The sequence below is a fragment of the Rhineura floridana genome, chromosome 5 (genome assembly GCF_030035675.1).
Source record: "Rhineura floridana isolate rRhiFlo1 chromosome 5, rRhiFlo1.hap2, whole genome shotgun sequence".
Taxonomy (NCBI): domain Eukaryota; kingdom Metazoa; phylum Chordata; class Lepidosauria; order Squamata; family Rhineuridae; genus Rhineura; species Rhineura floridana.
Genome location: NC_084484.1, coordinates 545830 through 558276, shown reverse-complemented (window position 1 = coordinate 558276; position 12447 = coordinate 545830). Strand labels below are relative to the sequence as shown.

The window sequence follows — 12447 nt, the reverse complement described above, 5'->3', positions numbered from 1 at the left end:
TTCTTAATTATTTATTTTCTGACCAGGGTTTGTGTGTGTTTGTTAGGTTGGAGGGAGAAGTCAAGCTGCTGGAGAAAATCTCCATTCTTGACTGCAGGTATGGGGAAAGGGGCCAGATCTTCATTTCTCTGACCCCTGGTGGGCCAAAGTGATGTCAGGTGATGCTGGCTCCCTGTTACTGCTCAACTTTGTTAGTTTTTATGGAAATGAATGAGCTTTTCCACAGGCATTCTTCCAGAAGTACAATAGGAGCTTAGAAACTACAGTGCCTTGCAAAAGTAATCAGACCCCTGATCAATGCTCTCATATTACTGAATTACAAATGGTACATTTTAATTTCATTCTGTATGGTATTTTATTTTGAAACACTGAAACTCAAAATCAATTATTTTAAGGTGACATTGGTTTTATGTTGGGAAATGTTTGGAAGAAACATAAAAAACTGAAACAAGCTGCTTGCGTAAGTATTCAACCCCCACACATTCATATTTGTTAGAGCCACTTTTTGCTGCAATAACAGCTTTAAGTCTTTCGGGGTAGGTATGTACCAGCTTTGCACAGTGTCGGATGGATTTTGGCCCAATCTTCTTGGCAGATTCGCTCCAGCTCCTTCATGTTGGTTGGACGTTGCTTGTGGACCGCAATTTTCAAAGAGTGCCACATATTCTCAATGGGATTGAGATCAGGACTTTGACTGGGCCACTGTAGGATATTTGCCTTTTTGTTCTTGAGCCACTCCAATGTTGCTTTGGCCTTGTGCTTGGGATGATTGTCCTGCTGAAAAGTGATTCCTCCCAAGAGTCAGTTTTTTAGTGGACTGAAGCAGGTTCTTTTGCAGTATTTCCCTGAATTTTGCTCCATCTAGTCTTCCTTTAATTTCAGCAAGATGCCCAGTCTGGGGGCATGGTTTGCCATCCGGTAGAATGGCGGCGTAGAGCAGAGTCTCCCGCATTCACCGAAAAACTATCGCGTGTAAAACCCTGCAAATTGTAAGCAATTTTCTTCTAACCATTAAGATTGGGTAGGTGATGTCTCAGACAACCCAAGGATCCCCAGCAAAAATCCTAAAATTCAGTGCAGAAGCTAAAATTAGCACAGACTCCACAGACCTGTCAGACGCAGAGAGCGAAACTGACATGGCACGGGGAAGCCAGAAGGCTCTCAAAGGCAGGAAACAAACAAGCGCTATGGCAAACAATTACGACCCAGATGATTACATAGATAAAATTAGAAGAGCTCTCTCAGCTGATTGGGCAAAGGCACTACAGCCACTGGAGGGGAAAATAGAAAGCCTTTCAACACAAATGAAGGAAATAACCAAAACAGCTAATGCAGCCATGGATCTAGATTTAAGACACGACAAAAAGTTAAGAGAGGCTAAACATGGCGACTAAAGAATTAGAGCTGAGAGTGGCAGAACAGGAGGATCGGGCCCAAAGAGGCAATATTCGGGTGAGAGGGATCCCTGAAAAAGAGGAAGGGGCAGATATGCCCAAGTTTATTACAGACTGGTTTGATACGCTTAATCTGGGAGTAACTCTCTCAGCCGAAGACATCGAGAGAGCACACAGGGCACTAGGAGCTCACCCTAAACCTGACGGTCCTCCAAGGGACATAATCATCAAATTTGAGCGTTTTAAAATAAAGGAGAAAATCTACAAAGCACTATGCAATCTTAGGGAAATCAAGCACAATAACAATATAATTGATATTTTTCAAGATCTTAGTCCCGACATGCTGAGTAGGTGGAAAAACTTTAGACCATATACGGCTGCACTACGAGAGGCAGGAATTAGATATTGGTGGGGATTTCCCTTTAAGCTAGTGGTGATCTATGAAGGGAAATTCTTTACAGCAAGCACAGGAAAGCCAGCAGAGAAATTACTCTGCGATCTCCACGTCTCATCTGGCCAGAACAAACAGCAGGACGAATAAGTCTTTAACTTGGATGAAGGGAACACTCCGTGGGAACGTCAAAGGAGTAAAAGAGGCCAGAACAACAGAAAACAAAAAGACACTATAGCATAGTTGGAAGGGGAGAGCAGCAGAAGCAGCGATCCTACCCTGGCAAACTCTAATGGTATGGATATACCTGCACCCGATTCTGATCTACATACAAGCACGAAGGGTTAATTGAGTGAATTATATAGGCTATCATGGCCACATCTCTCTCACCAGTCTGTGAAGGGAGAGGACCTATGTGTAAGTATGGGTCCTGATATCCGCTCACCACCCGCGTGGGTTGAGGCAATTCTCGGTGCTGTCTCATGGTGGTCAATTAATTACAGACTGCCCTTGCCGGTTTGTTTCTTGTTTCTCTTCTGCTTAGTTTCTTCCCCATGTAGGGTTATAAGGTTCGGAGTACAGTCAAGGCACCATCTCTCTGGTATAAAAAAAACAAAACCGCGTTTGAACACTCTCACTCTCCCTTCTCAGTATTATGAACATGAGGATTAGTACACTAAAGATACTCTCTCTCAACGTCAACGGCTTGGGATCCCCCATCAAATGCACTAGAGTAGTAACAGCACTCAAATGCGAACTTCCAGATATAATTTGCCTCCAAGAGACTCACCAGGCTAAAAGGTTTCAGGGCAAACTTCTGAAAGGGGGCTGGATAGGTGAGCAGGTTTGTGCTGCAGGAACTTCAAAAGCTAGGGGGGTGGCCATCCTGGTGGCTAAAAAGTGCCCCCTAGTGGTGATAGTTTATCGGACCCAAATGGTCGCTATGTAATAGTAAATGGCATGACTGAAGGAGAGCAACTAACTTTCTGTTCCATATATGCTCCCAATAAAGGACAACTGACCTATCTAAGAACAACACTACAGACTATAGAGAACTTTGCCCACGGCCCAATCATTATTGGGGAAGACATTTATAGTTGCCTCAATAGCAGGCTGGATCGCAGCAACAGTAAACCAAGGGAGCGCAACAATGATACTGGCATATCAGACCTATTTACATCCCACAACCTGCTGGACCCTTGGAAATTGCTTCATCCTTCGGAAAGAGATTACACTTTTAACTCCCACAGGTTTCATTCACATTCAAGACTGGATCACATTTTCATCAATAAAGAGGCATGGGAACGAGCAATTGAGGCTGAAATAGGAGTTAAAAACTGTATTGGACCACACTCCAATATCACTTACACTGTACAAAAAGTCAACCTTGAGGCAGACTACCTCATGGAAATTCAACCCCACTTTACTCGCTAATGAAAGCTTCAGCTCCAACATGAAGGAAACCATTGATCATTACTTCCAAGAAAACAATACTCCAGAGGTTGGGTTGTATGTGATTTGGGACGCTATAAAGGCAGTCGTAAGGGGGCATTTCATCAAGGAGGCCAGCTTCCTCAAGAATGTCAAAAACATGTCAAAAGTATCCTGCATATATAAATAAACTGGACAAAGAGTTTAAAAGGTCTGGAGATAGGAAAATAGGCCAAACATTGAATACTAAACAAAGAGAACTTCAATCCCTGGAAACAGAAAAAGTACAGTAGGGCCCCGCTTATACGGCGGGTTCCATTCTGGACCCCCGCCGTAAAGCGGAAAATGCTATAAAGTGGAACCACATTGACTTTAATGGGCCACGTCGCACGAAAATGACGCGAAAGCGGCACAGACCGTTGCAAAAAGGGAGAAAACCCCTTTAAAATTGAAAATGAAAGGCGCCGCATCAGCAGAACGCCGTAATGCAGGGCCCTACTGTACATGTGGCAATGGCTTATACAAAAAGACAATATTATGAATTCGGTAACAAGGGTTCGAAACTACTAGCAGATGCCCTTAAAAAGCAATGATCTCAAAATCTCATCCCAGGAATTAAAAATGAAAATGGATCTTTGCTTCTAGACTACAGGAAAATTAATGAGGTATTTGGAACATACTACTCAAAACTATACACATCAGACAAACCAGATGACCACAAAACAGAGGAGTATCTGGCACAGATAGAATTGAAAAATCTCTCTCCAGATCAGATGTCGTATTTGAATCAACCAGTGACGACTGAAGAAGTCATTGATGCTATCAAAAATCTGAAAAATGGCAAAGCTCCAGGCGATGATGGATTCACTAGCGACTTCTATAAGGCATGTAAAGCGGATCTTGCTCCCTGGCTGACTCAACTATTTAATAACATCCTGTCGGGGGGAACAATACCTGACATTTGGCGTAACTCAAAAATAATAGTACTACTAAAGCCTGACAGATACCTTCAGACACTGAACTCCTATCGCCCCATAGCACTTATAAATCAAGACGCCAAATTGTTAACTCCAATAACGGCTAAGCGACTGAATGTATTTATCAGACAAGTTATATCCCCAGATCAACCTGGGTTTATGCCAAGATGTAATATTGCAGATCCAATACACAGGGCCCTACATGTTATCAATACTAACAAACTTTCTGCAGCTTTGGTATCTCTTGATGCATTTAAAGCCTTTGATAGGGTGGAATGGGGGTTCCTAAAAAAGTTGTTGCATAAAATGAACTTTGGAAAAGTGTTTTCGCATCTGATTGACCAACTATATTCAACATCATCAGCAATAATATGCACAAATCGTCTAGAATCTCCCCTTATAGAACTGGGAAAGGGAACTAAACAAGGATGCCCTCTATCCCTGTTATTATTTGCCCTCAATATAGAAGCCTTATTGCAAGGGGTAAGGCTAAACTCAGGGATAGAGGGCATCCATGATGGAAGCAAGGATCATACTATTAACTTATTTGCTGATGATGTGTTATTGATGCTTAAGAATCCGAACAGGGCAATCCTCTACAAGGGTATTGCAATGTTGCAGGCTTAGAGATCAATTACTCAAAAACAGTAATGTTATGCTTTCATATGTCGCTGGCTGAACAAAATCGGTTAAGCATAACCTCAGGCTTTCATTTAAGCCATGGGAGATTCCGCTATCTGGGAGTACTGATTTCTAAAGATCTTAATCAACTTAGGCGACGCAACTTCAACAAAGTCACAAAGACAATAGTCAAAGAACTGATGGGTTGACAGCATCTGAAACTGTCCTGGATGGGGAGGATAGCCGCCATCAAAATGGTCATTTTACCTAAATTATTGTTTCTTTTCCAGGTACTCCCAATTTCAGTACCTAAACAGTGGTTTGGCAAATGGCAGAAAATACTAGAAAAATTTATCGCAAAGGACAAATACAATAGAAGAAGTGCAATGACCAGATACAGATCCAGACACATGGGAGGCTTGGGGGTACCGAATCTAAAACTATATTATGATGCTTTCCAACTCAAACAGCTTTTGCATATCATTAGGAATTCCAAAGATACAGTGTGGGTAGCCATGGAGGCAGAGAGAATGGTACCCTCAATTCGAGCATGGCCATTTCTATCCCCATCATGGGCACAACTTATAACAGATTCCTAACCCTTTCCTACAGGTAACCTTTTTGGTATGGAAACTTTGGGGGAAAACGTTAGCACCCAGCCTTTCTCCTCTTACCCCATCTAGACCTTCCTGAATTCAGGGATAAAGATAAATATGCTCAATACAAAGGATGGGAAGAGAAAGGCTTATATAGGATTCAGGATCTACTTCTAAAAGGCCAACCCATATCAGAGGTCTCATTGTGCAGAAAACTGGGACAGACATCCTATAACTGGATGCAGGTAGCCCAGATTCGTTCATTAGCACACAAATTAGAGAATAGAGCTAACACTAAACATACACTTACAGCATTTGAGAAAATGTGTATGAGCTCAGCTACAGAGACAAATTCATGGAGAACAGGGCTATCAATGGCTACTAGCCATGATGGCTGTGCTCTGCCACCCTAGGCAGAGGCAGCATGCTTCTGAAAACCAGTTGCCGGAAGCCTCAGGAGGGGAGAGTGTTCTTGCACTCGGGTCCTGCTTGCGGGCTTCCCCCAGGCACCTGGTTGGCCACTGTGAGAACAGGATGCTGGACTAGATGGGCCACTGACCTGATCCAGCAGGCTCTTCTTATGTTCTTATGTAGCAGCTTCAATATATAAAGTTCTTATAGCAGCCACAATGGGTAACACTTAAGATTAAATGGGAGGAAGAGCTAGGTGTAGGCATGGATGAGCAGCAGTGGAATCAACTATGGTCTAAACCTCCTATAAGAACTGCCTCAGCTAAAATCCAAGAAACAGCTCTCAAAATACTTCTCCAATGGCATTGGACGCCTTTAAAATTATACCATATCAATAAATCTCTATCCCCTCTATGTTGGAGAGGGTATGAAGTTGTGGGCTCATTTTGCCACATGTGGTGGAACTGTAAACCAGTAATGAAGTTCTGGAATGTGGTTTTTGGGAAAATCTCAGATATTACATGGCAATTGCTAGCTCTGGATGCGGCCTTGGCCTTGGTGTCCTATACAGGACATTTGAAAGTACCCATTGTGCACAAAGACCTGGTTATCCTGTTGCTAGCGGCAGCCCACATGGAAATCTCACTTCAATGGCAATTAGCAGACAACCTTTCAACTGAACGATGGATGGGCAGAGTATGAGAAATAGCACTTTCTGAAAAACTAATGCGATACGATAGAAATGTTAGCGGCATAGCAAAAACAGACAAATTTGATGAGGTGTGGTACCCGTTCATAGTTTATATTAACAAAACTCTACCAGTTTTCTCTCCCCCGTTATCCCAGGTCTCGCTATGGAGAGGGTCTATCTTTCACACTAACACAGAGAAACTTATAGAAGGGCACAGAGAATAAAGTCAATGGGTAAAAAGTAATTATAAAACCCCATTTTATTTTTATTAAGGTTTGGATACAAGATTGGATTATCAACATCATTTGTATATACAATGTACTCCATGTTTGTTGATTAACTGTTCATTTTTCTGTATATCCTGAAAAATAAAATAAAAGATAATTATAAAAAAAAAACCAAGATGCCCAGTCCCTTCTGATGAGAAGCATCCCCACAACATGATGCTGCCACCACCATACTTCACTGTAGGGATGGTGTGTCTTGAGGCATGGGCAGTGTTAGGTTTGCGCCACACATAGCACGGCTGTGGAGTCGGAGTAATTTTGGGTGGAGTCGGAGTCGGTAGAAATGTACCCAACTCCTTCATAAATGGCAAATGTGTATTAACTAGTAATAACAAATTTACTGTAGTAAAATGGTAGCACAAGGCATTTCATCAGCACCACGTGAATCCAGAGCTTGGAAAAGTTATTTTTTGAACTACAACTCCCATGAGCCCAATCCCTGGATAGAGAGAATCTGGATAGAAAGAATCTCGCTTCGGTTGTCCATGCTCTGGTAACCTCGAAGTTAGATTACTGCAATGCGCTCTACGTGGGGCTCCCTTTGAAGACGGTCCGGAAACTGCAGCTTGTACAAAATGCAGCGGCCAGATTGATAACAGGGACTAGGCGTTCCGATCATATAACACCGATCCTGGCTCGCTTGCATTGGCTGCCCATATGTTTCCGGGCCAGGTTCAAAGTGCTGGTTTTAACCTATAAAGCCTTATATGGCGCGGGACCACAATACCTGGTGGAACACCTCCCCCGATATGAACCCACCCATACAGTACGCTCTACATTGAAGACCCTCCTCCGGGTACCTACCCATAGGGAAGCTCGGAGGGTGACAACAAGGAAAAGGGCCTTCTCAGTGGTGGCCCCCGAATTACGGAACAATCTCCCTGATGAGGTACGCCTGGCACCAACATTACTATCGTTTCGACGCCAGGTTAAAACTTTCCTCTTTTCCCAGGCATTTTAGCATTTAGTATGTGTTGAAAACTGTCTTGATTCTTCTGGGAATTTTATAATTTTAAAGTTTTTTTAAAAAGTTTTTAAATTTGTTTATATGTGACCTATTGTATTTTTATGTTTGACTGTTGTGCACTGCCCAGAGAGCTTCGGCTATGGGGCGGTATAGAAATTTAATAAAATAAAAATAAATAAATAAAATAAAGTAACTTTTCCAAGCTCTGGATTCACGTGGTGGTGATGAAATGCCTTGTGCTACCATTTTACTACGGTAAATTTGTTATTACTAATTAATATACATTTGCCATTTATGAAGGAGTTGGAGTCGGACAGTAGAAAAATAGAGGAGTCGGAGGTCTGGCATACCGACTGCACAGCCCTGACACATAGTGCTTTGAGTTTTGGCCAAAAAGCTCTATCTTGGTCTCATCTAACCACAAAACCTTTTCCCACATCACAGCTGGGGCACTCTCATGCTTTCTGGCAAACTCTGGACGTGCTTTCAGGGGGTACTTTTTGAGTAACGGCTTCTTTCTTGCCACCCTCCCGTACAGGCCAGTGTTATGCAGAGCTCTTGATATGGTTGACTGGTGCACCATTACCCAACTCCCAGCCACTGAACTCTGTAGCTCCTTCAAAGGGATTGTTGGCCTCTCTGTGGCTTCTCTCACAAGTCTCCTTCTTGTCTGAGTGCTGAGTTTTGAGGGACGACCTTTTCTTGGCAGTTCCTGGGTGGTGTGATGCAGCTTCCATTTCCTGATTATGGATCCAGCTGTGGTCACTGGGATATCCAAACACTGGGATATCATTTTGTACCCTTTTCCTAAACTATGCCTTTGTATTACATTATCTCTCACTTGTGTAGAATGCTCTTTGGTCTTCACTTTCCTTCAGATCCACAGCCTGACCAATCATCCTTCAACATTCGGGTTTTTATCCTGACAGTGTGACAGCAACTTTAATGGTTCACAGGTGGAGGCCAATGCTAAGGTCATTGTGTCCTCGATAGGGCAACTTCTTTCATCTGTGTAAACTGGAATCTTCCACAGGACAGAGGTTGAATACTTATGCAAGCAACATGTTTCAGTTTTTTTGTTTCTTACGAACATTTACCAACATAAAACCACTGTCACCTTACAATAATTGATTTTGAGTTCCTGTTGGATAGATATGGAAAGAATATTAAATATGTGGTGTGGACTTGATATGGAAAGGAAATTCTAAAACTAGTTTGTAGTATTTGGGTGAGAGCGAGTTCCAATTAACAAACATGAGAGGCAGTGTTTTAAATATTTTAAGATGAGTGGAATTCTCATCTTGAGAGATACAGATACAATGACAAGAGTTTTTGTGTTTAGAAACTTCTGCTTGTTTTTTGTAGTATTACATTTTAATAAAAGGAGGAAACGGCTAAGTGGAAAGGTAAGATTTCAGTTTGCTGGCTATGAACATCCATACTCAGGAAGATTGTCCTTGAAGATGACTTAGAATCCTCAACTGGTCTAAAATGCAGGAGTCATATTACTGGCTGGGGTTCCACTTACAACTTGTATAACCCCTTGTTTTTAAAACAGCTGCACTGGTGGCTAGGTGGTTTCCAGGTCCAATTCAAAATGCCTACATCAAGTGTCTAGAACCAAGAATGACTCAGGCCACAAATAACTGAAAGACCGCTTTCTTCTTAGGTGTTAAGTCAGCAGAGAGGGCCCTCTTGGTAGTTTGACCACCCTCAGAAGTTTAGGGGTGGTGGGTCAGGTGACAGCATTCTCTGTGGCAGCTTTGAGTGTTTGTGCCTGGTTGGAATGTGTTGTCCTTGAACTCTGATAATGCTTCTTTCCTTGCCTGGATGGAGGAAAGAGAAGTGTGCGGGGGGATGTGTAGAAACTAGCTTACTGTACAAAGGTAAAATTCTGCAGGGGAGACTTTATTTATTTATTATTTGATTTATATCCTGCCCTTCCTTCCAGCAGGAGCAGTGGTGGTTCCCCAACTGTAGAATGCCCTCCCTGGTGAGGTGCACTTCATCTCCTCATTCCTGATTTTCATGAAAAATTAAAAAACATTCCTGTTTACCCAGACCTTTGATGATGAGAGATACTGGCCATGGCAACTCTTAAATTAATAACTGTGAGAGTGGATGATTGCTTTTAAATGTTTTTATATGTTCTTAATTGTTTTAAATATGTTCTTATTTGATTTTAAATTATATTGTTTTAACTTTTGCTGTTTGCCACCCTGTACTCCTTTGGGATAAAGGGTGGGATACTAATAATAAGTTGTGGAATTCCCTTCATTATGCAGTTCTGTCATATGCTGAAGACACACCTCTTTACCTTTGACAACCTGATATATAGATTTTAAGGACCCACCCTATTCTCTTGACTATAATTTGTTTTAAACTGACTTTAATATTGTATTTTAAAATCGCTGAACCTGGGACCTTATGGTGAGAAATCTAATAAATTAATAAAAATAGTGGACAAATAAAAACAAGGAAATTTTAGCACCTTTTTCTTTTCTATTAAAAAAAGGTGATGATCTTAAACAAATAAGCTATAACATAGCAAAGTCAAGGAAACAATTGTAGAAACACAAACAACGCCAAATATAGATTTTAAAAAGGAACTAAACTAGCAATGGCCCATGTATAACAATAAGATGGATAAGTTAATAAAATACTGTTTTATGGTAACAGGTTCTTTAGAAACTGTAAAACACCCATACATGTTTTGACCTAATGGTTATTCATCAGTGGCACAATTAAACACTGCACATTCACAGCTTCTCCAACTATCATGTTTGGGGAACAGTGTAAAAAATAGTGTAATTTAATACAATTTCAGCAGTGACAGAATCTAAAAAACATATTAAACTTTTTACTCAGATATCCAAAGTATATATCCCCAAATACATCAGTGGATATTGCAAACTTGCCAAAAATACAATATACACAATTACTAAAAAAAATTAAAAGGAAATGTTGCTTCATGCTCTAAATGTGTGTGAAATTTCAGTATATATTACATTATTCTCCACACTCCCCTCTGTTCCCCAAATATAGCAGTTAAAGATAGAATGAACATGCAGTGTTTCATTGTATTGCTGAAGAACCTCATCAGGTCAAAAATGTGTTTTGAGTTTGCTTGTTATTTAATACACATTAAACTACTATAAAACAACAATATTGTTAGATTACCCAGATTATTGGTATTTATAGTACAGTAGGGCCCCGCTTACCAGTGCTTCGCATTCCGCTAATGCGGCGACGGGAAATTCCCCTTTTTAAAGCCGATTTTGCAGCATTTTGCATCATTTTTGCGTCATTTTTGCGTGACAGCCCCATTACAGCCTATGGGTTCCGCTTTATGGCGATTTCCACTTTACGGTGGGGGCCTGGTCCCTAACCCGCTGTATAAGCGGGGCCCTACTGCACATGGATCATTGATAATTATTTTCATTTAGTTCAGATTTTGTTTCTTTGAATTAAATGTTTGACATTTTACAATTGTTTCCTTAACTTATTCAAAAAGCCATCATCAATATCCCTGGAGAAAGATTTGACACTGAATCCTAAAGTAGTTTTGTTAACATTTTGAAAGAGGAAAACATCTGAAGTCTTAATATTCCAAATAATAGCATAAAATATGCTCTCTGTTGTACTAGAAAGTTTGACAGTCTGAAACTGATAGAACAGTATACCAAATTATGTGATTAGCTGTAGTTTAGTAACTTACTTGGACTATTTGGGTTCAACAAAGGGTTTGTACTACGAGTCATTGCGAGCAAGTGGAAATATTTTATGCTTGACTGAAACTCGACAACTGGTATCCTATTTTCATTGTTGTAAATGCAACATCGCAACTATGTGCATCTCTAACTGGTTGGTATCACTTAGTCTTATGTTAAGCTGATTTCCCCCCTTGTTTTTCTTTTCTTATATTTTCCAGTGCCTTGGTTTAAGTGTGAAATTTATGGGTTTAAAATACTTACTTCTACTAAAGTCATTTCAAAAACAGCCCATGCACATGTACACACAGTTATAAAACCTTAAACTGATCTAACAGAAAATTTGTTATTGTATTAGGAGTTGAAAAAGTAACCACTCAGTATTCAAAACATGATTTGCTTTTAATCAAGTGAAATTTACAAGAAGGGAGGATTGAACAATTTGACTTTCAAGTTAAAGTCATACACTGATGATCAAATAAAATTATTTTTCTATACAGTATACAACTGGCCCACGGAACTCACTGCCACAAGATGCAATAAAAGCCAGCAATGGGTCCATTAAAAGCTATATTAGACAGATCCAGAAAGGATTCAATGACTTTAAAATATTACGTACAAACTTAATATTCTTCATATAGTACTCTCCAATGTTGAGATGCCTGTTTCTGGAAAACTTACTGTTTAAAATTTGCTTGCAAACTCTTTGAGAAAACAAACCCAAGTCAATCAAATTAACAGCATGATCCAAGTCAAAGATCTGCCAGAATGAGTGAGTTTGGAATAGGTGGATCTTGGGCAGCCCTGGCTCAGCCGGGGATATGCCAGCACAATTTCCTCATACCAGCTCAGCCAGTGGGACGAAAGCTGCTGAAATTTATGCTGTAAAACCCCAAAAGGGGGGCGGTATTCTAGGGGTGGGACAGGGTAAGAAGAAACTTTATACCTATTCCAAATCTCTTTCAGCTCAG

General features: G+C 40.8%; 1 protein-coding gene across 1 annotated transcript in view; it reads right to left on the bottom strand.

The window, feature by feature from the left end:
- MXD4 (MAX dimerization protein 4) overlaps positions 1–12447 on the bottom strand; it is a 63741-nt gene that overhangs the window by 40337 nt on the left and 10957 nt on the right. The window lies entirely within an intron of this gene.